A 12,128-nucleotide genomic window follows, 5' to 3' on the forward strand; every position below is an offset into this window, starting at 1 on the left:
ACATTGAAAACAGTGTTGCCTTTTGCTCTGACATCTGCAAGAGCATCTGAATTGTAGGTACTTATGTTGTGTGAACTCTGTTTGGTTTTCCATAGAGGTTGTTTATTTTAAGAAAAAAAATCCCTCATTCATGCCTAAAATAGGTTCAGAGTGTACATTTAATAAAGCCATTAAATCTACCTGTTTAATATATACAACCACAAAACCAGGTAGAAAGGAGTCTCCATACTCTGGATGTGCATAGGCAGATCACATATTGTCTTGACAGAACTAAATCCTGTAGAAAAGCTCTACAGCTGTTTGTTTCTTATGAAGGTAAATAGGGCAGCCCATGCCAAAATAGACTGTTTCCAGATGGTTGTCCTTTGCTATTTTTTTGTTTGTTTTTCCCGCCATAACAAGACAATTCCAAGCAGGGTCAATTTGCATTCTACCAGGGCCTTTGCTTCTTCTATGACATATTGGAAAGGTGTAGACTCTAGAAGCATTCTAGAAGCAGCTTCTTAGTCCTCCATACATATCTTTACAAAGACCTACACCCTAAATTCCTTTTCCAGGTCTAGAGCAGGCTTTGCTAATCCATTGTCCAGGGGTTCCTGTACCCTCATCCTGCCTCCTCCTAGACTCTAAACTTTGTAAATCTACCCATATAGCTAAAGACTAGTGCAGTAGTGATTTATGATGAACACAGCACAGTTGTATAAATGTGGTTACCATAATTTGTAGATATTTGATTAAATCACTACTGCAGTAGCTACAAACCACTCTCCTTTCCTCTTTTGTATTTTTATGTATTTTGTGTAACTAGGGTTATGTCTTTTTACCGTATCTCTGATTTTTCTATCAGGACAGTAAACTCCCTCTCTTTCAGTTGACAAGAAAGTTTTAAAGTAATTTGGTGCCTCTGGAGCTCAAGCTAACAGCAGCCTGGGTACGTGTGGAATAAGACAAAGCTTTAGATGACTGGACAGCTGTTGTGTTCTTGGCAGAATATAACATTTATAGCTAAAGACTAGTGTGGCAGTGATTTAATTGAACATCTACTGTTATGATAAATGCACTTACACAACTTTACTTTCATTTGGTGAATTCATGCTTATGAGTTTGGAAAGCCACAATGATTTCTTCAGAATTTACAGTACAATAATAATTCCATCTCTTCAGGAAAACAATGACTGCAATTTCAACTTAAGGATAAAATTCAGTTTTCAACCAAAAAATTAGATTAAACTTGTTTTCTAGCAGTCATACTATTTGGGAGTAGTGAAGCTTCTTAGAAAAGGAATGTTGAACGTTTAAATTAAATATTGTAAGGCAAAGTCACGGCACTGTTTTTCATTTGGTGAACACCATTTAATAGCTCCCAAAGCAGACTTCACTATTCAGTTAGAAATCATTTATTCTCAGCACAAATCTTTTTTCCCCCTTTTCTGTTTTTATTTACCTGTTAATGAGATAAATTAATTGTTTTTTGGATCCTTTCAGCCATTATTTAGACAACAGGGGTGAGGGTAAATGCAAATATATATCTTTAGAATAGCCAGTCAACCTGCATGTTTTGGGGTATAGACTTGAAGAAATGAAATCAAACCCATACAGGCATAATGGGAACATTCAGACTCCAAGCAGAATTTAAAAATGCAACCTAGACAATGGAGATGGGAGGCAGAACCCTTAAACCGCTGAGTCATAATGCTACCTTAAGGTAAAATTAGTGAATAACAACATTGCCTAAATAATATCACTACACTTAATTTGGTCAGTAGAGTCTCACAGCATCATCAGTTTACATTTTTTCTCCAGAAAGCTGCATTGCCATCATTTTTTGAATATAGTAGCCATCATTGTCCAAAGCCAGTTTCCACACTTACATGAAATTATTTGCTAACTTTATTCAGAAGATGATATCAAAAAGCTAGTCTGCTGAAAACTGATTGATCACAATCACAATGACTTACAAATCCGAGGTTCTAAGTTTAGTCAGATAGGGCAACACCATTGTTCTTTTGTCATTAACCTTTTTTCTTTAAATTTACTGGATAGCCATTTTTTCTGACTGTGCTAGCACTGCCTTCACTGCCTCTTCTTACACACAACAGAAAAAAAAATGTTTGATAATCACAGCAAGAATCTGCCCTTACTTTAGAAAAATTCTTGGTATCCTTGACTACTTTATCAGAGCCTGTCTCTCTAAAACTCATCAGAAAAACTATATTGAAGTTCCTAAAAACATAATGTTGAATGTCTGGATTAAAAATGAAGAAGACAGACTTCTAACTAGTAATTTTCAGCAGCTGCCCCCTCTACTTACACTGCTGCCATTCCTTCACTCTGTGCCATAGGTTTGATGTTATTTATCATTGTCATAATGAACCATTATTGATAATCCAAAGTATTTCTGTTTTTACTGTGCAAAATCATCACTCATTTGCATCCTTTAATTCATGAGGAACAGTTGTAACCAAATATGTGAATATTTTAAATAACAAGCACTATAAACTGCTACTGTTATGAGCATACATTTAGCTTTGTGTACAGCCTTAGAGCTACATTTCCACTACTGAATTCTGCTCTTTAATGCAACTACTTCTTCATGTCCATGTTTGCTTGCAGTACATTTAATTTACAGATCACTGCATTCAACACAATATTAAACAGACAACAAGCTTTTGTTAGGCACTCCTAAGCACAGTTAAGATCAGGTGCCATAAAATAACAACAGATGCTAAATGGCTTATAAAAGCTTTTAGATATTTCTCTGTACCACACTTTTAAATCGAGAGAAAAAAACAGTGGCAGAACAAAGTGACTAACAGCTTTTAAAGCCAATAGCTCCATATACAGATTCCTCTTCTGCCTGTTGTCTGTGGAGCAGCATTACAATATTGTGTGGCTTTCAAAGCTGTAAAGCACTTTACACTCCTACACTTTCTTTTTTCTGCAACTTGTAATACATGGAACCAGTAAAGCTCCATGCACCACAAAGAATTATGATTGGGTCTCTCCAATCATAAATGTTATGTGTTCTTGACATAGGTGCCAAAATTCACCAGACAAGCTTCACCTTTCTCCGCTCTTGAGGTAGAATTCTTGGCATCCATGTGTGAAACACATAATAGGCTGGTTATGATTTGACTTGATCATAATCTCTTTTTTCAATATATCCACCAAACCTGTTAAGTAAACATACTTTTTAGTAACACACCAGTCCTGGACTGTCATTTTGTTTCTCTCCCTGAATATTTCTTCCTGAAAAGTAACTGATCTCTTTAAAAATATTGTCTAATATAACATTAAAAATGTATTGTAAAATTATTGCAATTCCTACTGCTTATTTATTCTGTAGGCCAAACAGATGTAGTTGCTACTGATGCATTCTATCTATACTGCAGTTCAGTGTACAGCATTAGCAAATCTTTTCTGTATTCATAGCTTCCTCTGCTTCTCACACATTTAATGGTTCTGCTTCTATGGTGCATTATTTTGCACTGAGTTAAAGCAGTCTTATCAGTCCTTTGAGTAGTTCTAAGTTTGCTGCAGATGACAGAGACATCTTTAAAAATACATCCTCAATGTACCTTGGAGACACTCCAAGAAACATCTCCTACCCCAGAAGCTCAATCTAAATTTTCATGAAACGTAGCAGTGCACAATTTTATATCTACTGCTCATGAAAAATTACATTTTCATTAGTGATTCAGGCTACAAAAGATGACCATAGCTTTTTAATGCCTTTGTCATGCTTGTTCAACTGGAATCCATCCACAGTTGCTAGACATTAAATGAAATAAAATATGGCAACGTATGCTTGATTAATGATGGGAAATAAACAACTGTTCTGAATAAGGTCTATTTGTAGGTCTTTTAGGTCAAAGACAGTGACAGAGATATCATGACAGCCATATAAATGTTAAACAGTACAACATATCTAGCTATGGGAAAATTATAACAATATCTTTCGTAATACAGGATCTGCTGATTATCTAAAGACAAGGAAAAATTACTGCTATACAGGGCAAGCATGAACCCTAGGAAAGGTGTGCAGCCTTCTTAGTGTCATACATTACTGGCATGTAGTAATTACTGAACCTGCATATATCTAACACACCAAGGTGAATTGTATCAAATTGTTTTAAGCTCTAGTTCAAGCAATCACAGTTCAGACTTGGTATTAATTTGTAGTCAGTGACTGGACAGTATTTGACTTTTGGTATGATTTCACCCACGATAATTACCTTATCAAGGTCATGCAGTGCAGTTCAGTTTAAGTATATGTCTGTTGCATAGTTTTATTTATTTTACAACTGCACTAGAAGGTGAAAAGGTTACCCAGAATTCAATGCCAGCTGTCAATATCTGGATGCATGTTAGGCTTGTAATCTGTTTCAGTGAAATTATGTGAAAAAATTAAATGAAAATAAACTTTACTTTTACTCTTATTCTTTTATTACAGGCCTCAAGCTGAAAAAGAAGGGTGAGTCTGTGGATTTTCCTTCCACCCTCTTGTGCATATCATGTCTCTACCAAGTCTGCAGAGACTTTTCCAGTATAAACATTTTGGAGAATTCTCTTCACAGTTTCTCTCTCTGGTTTGTCTCATGTACAGAGGACCTGCCTGTAAGAGTAAAGCTGAAGATTCTCAGAGGCTCTGAATGATAGTTGGAGAATCTGTCAGGGATATTTCATAATTGAAATGCGTGTTCTTTCTCATCTTGTGCTCTCCTTTGCTCTCCTGAGGTTTTCATCACTTTTGCTATTTGTCACAGTCTGAATTTTGTCTGAAAATGGCTTAGCCAGTTGTACTGTTAGACTTCTACTGTGTATATACAGAAATTTTGGCACATTCATAAATAATTGGGAAATGATGGAGCAGGCTTCATGAATAGTGGTGGCAGAGATGAAATTTAAGAAGTTTATTTGTTAAAAAGAGGCGTTTTAAAAATAAATCTTTCTCTATTGATAGTAAGTGGAATGGAGCTTGAACTGTAGGTATTTATTATTATTATTTTGAGGGATTTCTTCTGAAACTCCTAAAATTCTAACAGTCAGTGGTGGAAACTGCAAGGCATCTTGGAATTTCAAAATTTGGGTGGCTGCTGACAAATTCTACACTAAGAAAATGGACAAAACAGCTATTGGAACAAATCCAGAAAATTACCTTAAATGTTTAAGTAGCTAGAATCTTATTTGTGCTACTAACATGTAAGTAGTATATAAGTGACTTGTAGCAGCATGGCACTGGGTGAATAGTAGCCGTAAATTTAATTTAAGAGATAATGGCAGCAAATAATTCCTTTGCCCTTAAGATATGTGAATAATGTGCTTTTCAGCCCTGCCTCTGTAGCCTGGCCTTGACTAGGATAGCAAACCCAGTCAATAAAGCATAAATAAATAAGTAAACAAGTAATGGCACAAGTCCTAAAAATGTACACATGTAGTCGTCTGTTTGCTTTATATAGAAACCATGCTGTTACAACTCTAAGATATGATTTTATTGATCTATCTTGAGGGACTTAGGATCTACAACTCCCGAAATGTTTGAAAAGCAATGCTTACAAACTATATCAAGTACACAAGCAGTGGTATTTAAAACAAAAATTAATATAGAAGCAGCAGCATGCATAAAAATTTGAATCTTATTTTTGAAAGCCAAATTTCTTATTTTATTGAATATTAGAGCTAATATGATAAATAAGAATGAATGTCAACATTTCCAGCCTCTGTTGTGCAGTTAAACGTTGATGCACGAGTGAAGACCATCACACATTTTGTACTGCAGAGATGTAAAACAATCATAATTGCAATTCAAAATTGCCTGTTTGGTCTTCCAGTAGAGATTTTTAACTGGAATGCAGAATATCTCAATTGAGAGACATGGATTCAGTCTAGTAACAAAAGGACCATGGTTTCAAAAAAAAAGCTAATATACTCTGAACACACAAAAAATTTGTTAACAATGCAAAAGTTGTTCTTTCTACTCAAGTATTAAAATCTGCAAAGGTACCATGACAATTTTATTGCATCTAGACCACACAAGTTCTGCCACCTTTACTTTCTGCTTTTATAAATATATGTCTTGGGAGCACAGCTCATCTACAGTAATCTCTGTTTGCAATACAGAGCATTATAATAAAAACTACCTTCTCTTCCAACATTATCTATTGCTTTCTTCACTCAAACTGCATAGTAAGATATAGTGATTACATTGATTTATTTGCTAGACAGCACACACTTGCACATGTTTAGCAACTGGAAATATAAAAAAATATTTAAATAATTTCATTTTATTATAACGATAATGCTTTGGAACCAAAGATTTATTTATTCCTGACATGAGGATTAGATCGCTCAGACTTCAACCTTGTAATCTAATGGACCAGTCAAAAGTAAATCTCAGCATAACTCCCACCCCCTTCCAAGACATTATTCCTATCTTAAACAATACAGGGATGTTAAACAGTTATCCATCCAGTCAGAATTATGTCAACTCTGCCAGAACCACACTTTAGAAATTTGTATAATCTCCAGCTGGACTTCCATCATAAAACTGAAACCTGTCCTTTAGAAAAGTATTATTTAATCTCCTTGTATATGTATAATTTATCAGTTTATAGGTTGTGGTGAGTTTGTTATAACCTGCATGCAGCTGGTTTGATAATTTAAGGTAAAACTTAAAAGTTCTAATTTGCAATTTACTAAACCTTTATTTATGTCAGACTATATTATTTAGTGATGCATCTAAAGGTCTGGCTGTCATTTGCATTGTCCCAGATTAAATTATACAAAAGCAATAGGTTTAATCAGGCAAAGACAGGATTCTTCCATATATTGTTTTAAATATTTTAATATCTATTTACCATTACAACCTACATATATTCTAGTCATAGTGACAAACCCCACAGTGTTCTTGTTGCTGTATTTTAATTGCACAAGGAAATGGGTGGCACTGTATGGTCTTGACTACTTACCTTATACTGTTAGTTGTAAGGAAGACTACAAAAGCATTACTTTAATTCCTTCAGTGGAAATGCATAATGTCTTACTAGGGATAAGCAACAAAACAGTTAAACTTCCAAAAATGGTCTTAGAAAAATATGACCAGGGAAGAAATACTTCAGCAGAAAGCACTTGAGCATACCTGAGATATCATTGTAAGACTAAGAAAGTTTACACAAACCCTTCTGTGTCTTTAGTACTATCATTATGTATTGAGTGCTTTAACTTATTAAAACCTTTATGATGTAATTTGTGCTAATCATGCCTGTAAGGCTTAATGCTTAATGACTGCAAAAGTTATCACACATGAAAAATCAAATCTGAAAGCCATTTACAGAAAATATATATTCTAGCATCTCTGATACCATAAATCAGACAAAACATATACATTTAAGTAATATCTCACTGTATTAATATGCAAGATTATAGTGAAACCAATAGGAAACGCATCATAACTGGAAAAGGAAAGACCTTTTCTTGTGTCCAAATGCTCATGATTGCAAGGACAGATACATGTAATACTCTTGATGGAACAAAGACTTCAAAGAATGGAGGAAAGCAGTGTTTAGATTGGTCAGTAATACTTTCTGGATCACCAAATGGCTGTTTAAGTAGTTTGAATTATTGGATGACCTGTTTTTAACACAGTCTTTTAAAAATGATGACAACTAACTTGAAAGATTTGGTTCTAGTCATTCTGCTACAGTTAATTTGATTAGAAAAAAGGATTACCCTTAATTTCATTTGCAGTGTGTATGATGTTTAACACCCAAAATGCTTTTGCCTTTTCCACCACTGTGCAGAAACTAAACATGGAGTAGCTCAAATAAAAAATGTGCTACTGTCCTCGTAAGAAAGATTTAATAACATTTGTTCACTTTTATAAATATTTAACAAGCAAAAACAGGATGTCCACCACTCCTCATTTGAGGCCAAGGATACTGTTTATTAATTTAAAATACATGTACAAATATTACATAATTGTTGATCATGTGTTTATCAGCCTGTCGATCTTAGTGGTCTAAGCTCCAGTGATGAGAATCACTGGAAGCAACTGTACAGGGTAAGCTCTTAAAACCTTGTAGCCATATTGTTTTAAAAAATTCTTTCTACAGGTCACTCAGTTTTTTTTACGTCACAGATGTCTACCTGGCCACCGGAATTATTCTAGTTTGATAAGAGCAGCTGATGCCTTTGGGGGGATCTTGACAATCATAGTTTGATGCAATTTGAATTATTCTTTTATATATCTTCTGTACAACTGCCCTTTGTTCTAAAGAAGTTGGCATGGAAAAGGTATCTTCACTTTGTCCACACTTGCTGTCGTCTCCTTTCCAAGGCAATGAATCTACTGGTTATATCACTGTCATAACTGAAGAGTTTAACTTTAAGTGGATGATGAGTTAAACTTTAAACGGATGATAAACCATTGAGAATGTTATTCTGCTATAGATACCTTTGACCATAAAATTGTCATTTGGTAGTTGACCCAGTACACAAGCGACATATATTTTCTATGGAAAAGAGCACTGCACTGATCTGGGATATTTTAATTTTTATGTGGGTTTTTGTTTAACTTCTCCAAGTCTTTTGGGTTTCTAATAACTTGACGGGAATGGACCCCATTTCTAAGTCAAGGTATGATTAAATTTGTGAAATTAGTACTGTTTCAATCTTTGTTAGCCAGAAGTGTTCTTCGCAGCATTGCAATTTACCTAGAACTGACTCATTTTGCAATTCATATAAAGTTACATGTATTGGTAGCATATCTAAATACAACTGCAAATTCTTTTTATGAGACTCATTGGTCCTACTACTATTGGAAATGTCTAGGCATCCTTCTTCCACATTGCTCTCATTTCTGCCTGCAAATCCTGGTATTGTATGAATTTGTCTCTCTCTGTACATAAGATACTGTAATCACTGGCTATAGCAAATTCAATGATCAATGCTACTTTTGTCTTCTTTACTTGGACTACTATATCTGGTTTTCTCACATCTATTTTTTGAACTGATGGTAGTGGGTTGATCCCATGTGATATAAATTTCATTATTCTGTATAATGCTTTGTGTCTCATGTTTCCAGTGCTTCTCAGCTATTTCAGTATGGTAATGTTTGCACAATCTCCAGTGCAACAGTCTGTCCACGTTATTATGCCTTTCAGTATACAACTACTGTGCCATTAGTGTATCACATCCAGTGACAAGATTTGCGACTATGTCCAGTTCTGTTTTACAGAACCAGCATTTATCTGTTTCTTCCATATGTTCAATGGACCTTTGTACACCAACATGTACACACTATCCTGGCTGCTAATATTAACCTTTCATCTTTTGGTTTAAATTCAGCTCTCCTTAACCATTCCTGCATCAGATCTTGATCAACATGAGGTTATTCGAGGAGTTTTCAGTACTTGCAACTATATTTATGCCTTTTCCACATTTCTTGCCTTCTCACCTGATCCTTTTCCTTATATTCTTGTTTTTTTTGGCACATTCAGTTGCTGCCTGATTTTTGTCTAGTCCTGGTGTGGTTTCCATTCCCACTTGACATCTCTATGCTTCTGCTAAAGTAAACTTGGTGGTATGGTACAGGAGATGCAAAGTAAATAAAATTCCTCTCTGCATGATGATGTTAACCTGTATCCATTATATGTAACACATTAAGAATTAGAACATAAGTTCTTGAGAGTGTACAGGTCACTACTTTGCATATTAGATACTGTGAAAGACTGTGACTCATTTACTTGCAATTTTAATACATTATTTGATTAACACCACAAAACTGTTTACTACCATGATTAAAATATTCTTAAATTTAACAAGGCATCAAACTCTAGACATTTTTTACTTCACAATATAGGTATCTAAAAAAACTGCCTTATATTACCATATTCATGGCACCAAAAGTTGGAAGTGTTCAAGGCTTTTTTATAAGATACAGAAGTAATAGAGTTGACGGAGTATAGCTAAAGTATATGAGAAGTGAGGTTCAATTAAAATAAGGTGCAGGACAAAAAAAATCAATTTATTTGCAGTGGCAGTACACGTACCTACACACAGACCCCCCCCCACACACACACACACACCTAGTTTTGGAAACAGCATATCGTATTACATTCATTCTGAGTAAATCTGTACAGTTGTCATACATAATGTCTCAGCATACATAGCAGATGACTTGTGAGTTGAAGGCAACTCAAAAGCTTTGGTACTACAAGGATGAGGCTTCTATAATAGCTATCCATATTGTATGATCCTTACCTTGCTTTCTCCAGAACCGACGGATTGTAATATAGGAATACATAAATAGTCTGCCATGGGAACAGCAATTTCTGTGAATCCATTGCAAAAGAAATAAAGCCTACCATTTTTAATAATTTAGTTAGGTCTAAATTCATTTTACTCATATTAAAATCTCCACATAGAAAAATACCTATGAAGGTCAGACCAAGTTCCTCATTGAGGGGAAAAGAGGTCATTTGTATATACAAAAGCAGCCACATTAAACAGTTAGATTATTGAGATACATTATCATGTCACAACAGCTTTAAAACAAATTTGGCTAACATGTCAGTACCCAAGCCTTAAAAACTTGACACAGTCTTGAAGCACACATATGTGTGGTTATTGCTAGATTGACCAAGCAAAGCATCAACTCATTGACCCAAGAACTTAGAAAATACAACCTATCCAGAAAAAGAAAAAAAAAACTTTAAAACATGTTTTTGTAGGAGGGTTGCATCCTGCACCCCCCCACAACATACCCTAATTATATATATATATATATATATATATATATATATATATATATATATTAAAGCTATATACTGACTCCAAGATCACACTATTGGCAAATTCACAGATTCCCGCTGCACCACAATCTCATACAAACAAAAACTGCCAGTATATGTGATCAGCTGATTTTCAGTCAGAAGTAACTAAGTGAATTTTCAACCAATGTTATGTATACCATACACACACCTATGCATGCGTACGCACACACACACACATAGTCTAGCATGAAATTTCAGTAAATTAATTGCTCCTTGGTTTCTGCTAAACTGATATAGTCAGCAAATAATTTGTTGATTCAGGATTGATTCAAGGATTTATTGATTTGCATAAATAGAAGTTATAATATAGTATACATTGTGCAGCAAATAGTACCTAGGCCATAGTTCTTTCGTTGTTTTTTTTCTAGTAGCATGCACATATTGGTCATGACCACATCACACAAGTGAGGAGGTACTTTGTGATATGTATTGTCATTTTCATGATATTGACCCAGTTTGTGAAAAATTTTCTTTATTATACTAACAGAGGAAATAATGAAGAACTTTCTGAATGAATGAATGAATGAATGACATTTGTAAAAGGCACTATCAACAGAGAGCCAGGGAAAACAGTTAACCTTTCATCCAAGCTCACTCCAACATTCACTGAGTCATTAGCATTTAGTTGGTGATGTACACATTGGCTCAGTATAGTTATGCTAATAGAGAATAGTAAACAATTAGAGACTGACCAAGTAAGAAGATAAACTACAAAGCTGCACAGATACTCTATTCTTGCAGATTTCTGGCTACATATAAAGGTAGAGTCTCCCTTGAGAAAAGGCCATTGGCATAGTCAGACTAACACAGTCATCAAATTGTAGATAAATAAAATAAACATATATTCTTACTGCCAAGAGGGTCCTTGTTATAGCAGTAATCAGTGCCAATACTAAATTGCTACCTGAACTGGTTCTAAGAAATCATTGATATCTGGATTTTCCCTAGGGGCATCAGCACTCTTTAGAACAGTGACATTATACTGTGTTGACTGTTTTGTACATAATTTCGATTTAATTTCAGATTTTCTTTTGATGTACTTTTAGTAGGTGCCATTTTCCCTGTTTTGGAGTTCGTTGTGGTACTGTGTTTAGATATGAGCTAATTTATGGTGGAAGCCCCCTTTCACTGCTTCAGCATGCAGCACTGGATTTAATTGCACACAGTTTGACTTGAAGGAATCGGACCTGCATCATCATGGAGCACTCAATTGCTTTAACTGAACAATATCAAAGAAAATGCCAGAGTATTTATTTGCCAAGAGATTTCAAGCTTTGGTACAAAAGTGCGAAGTTG

This window comes from Protopterus annectens, chromosome 8.part0 (genome assembly GCF_019279795.1).
Source record: "Protopterus annectens isolate FY-2018-M chromosome 8.part0, PAN1.0, whole genome shotgun sequence".
NCBI classification, from domain to species: domain Eukaryota; kingdom Metazoa; phylum Chordata; order Ceratodontiformes; family Protopteridae; genus Protopterus; species Protopterus annectens.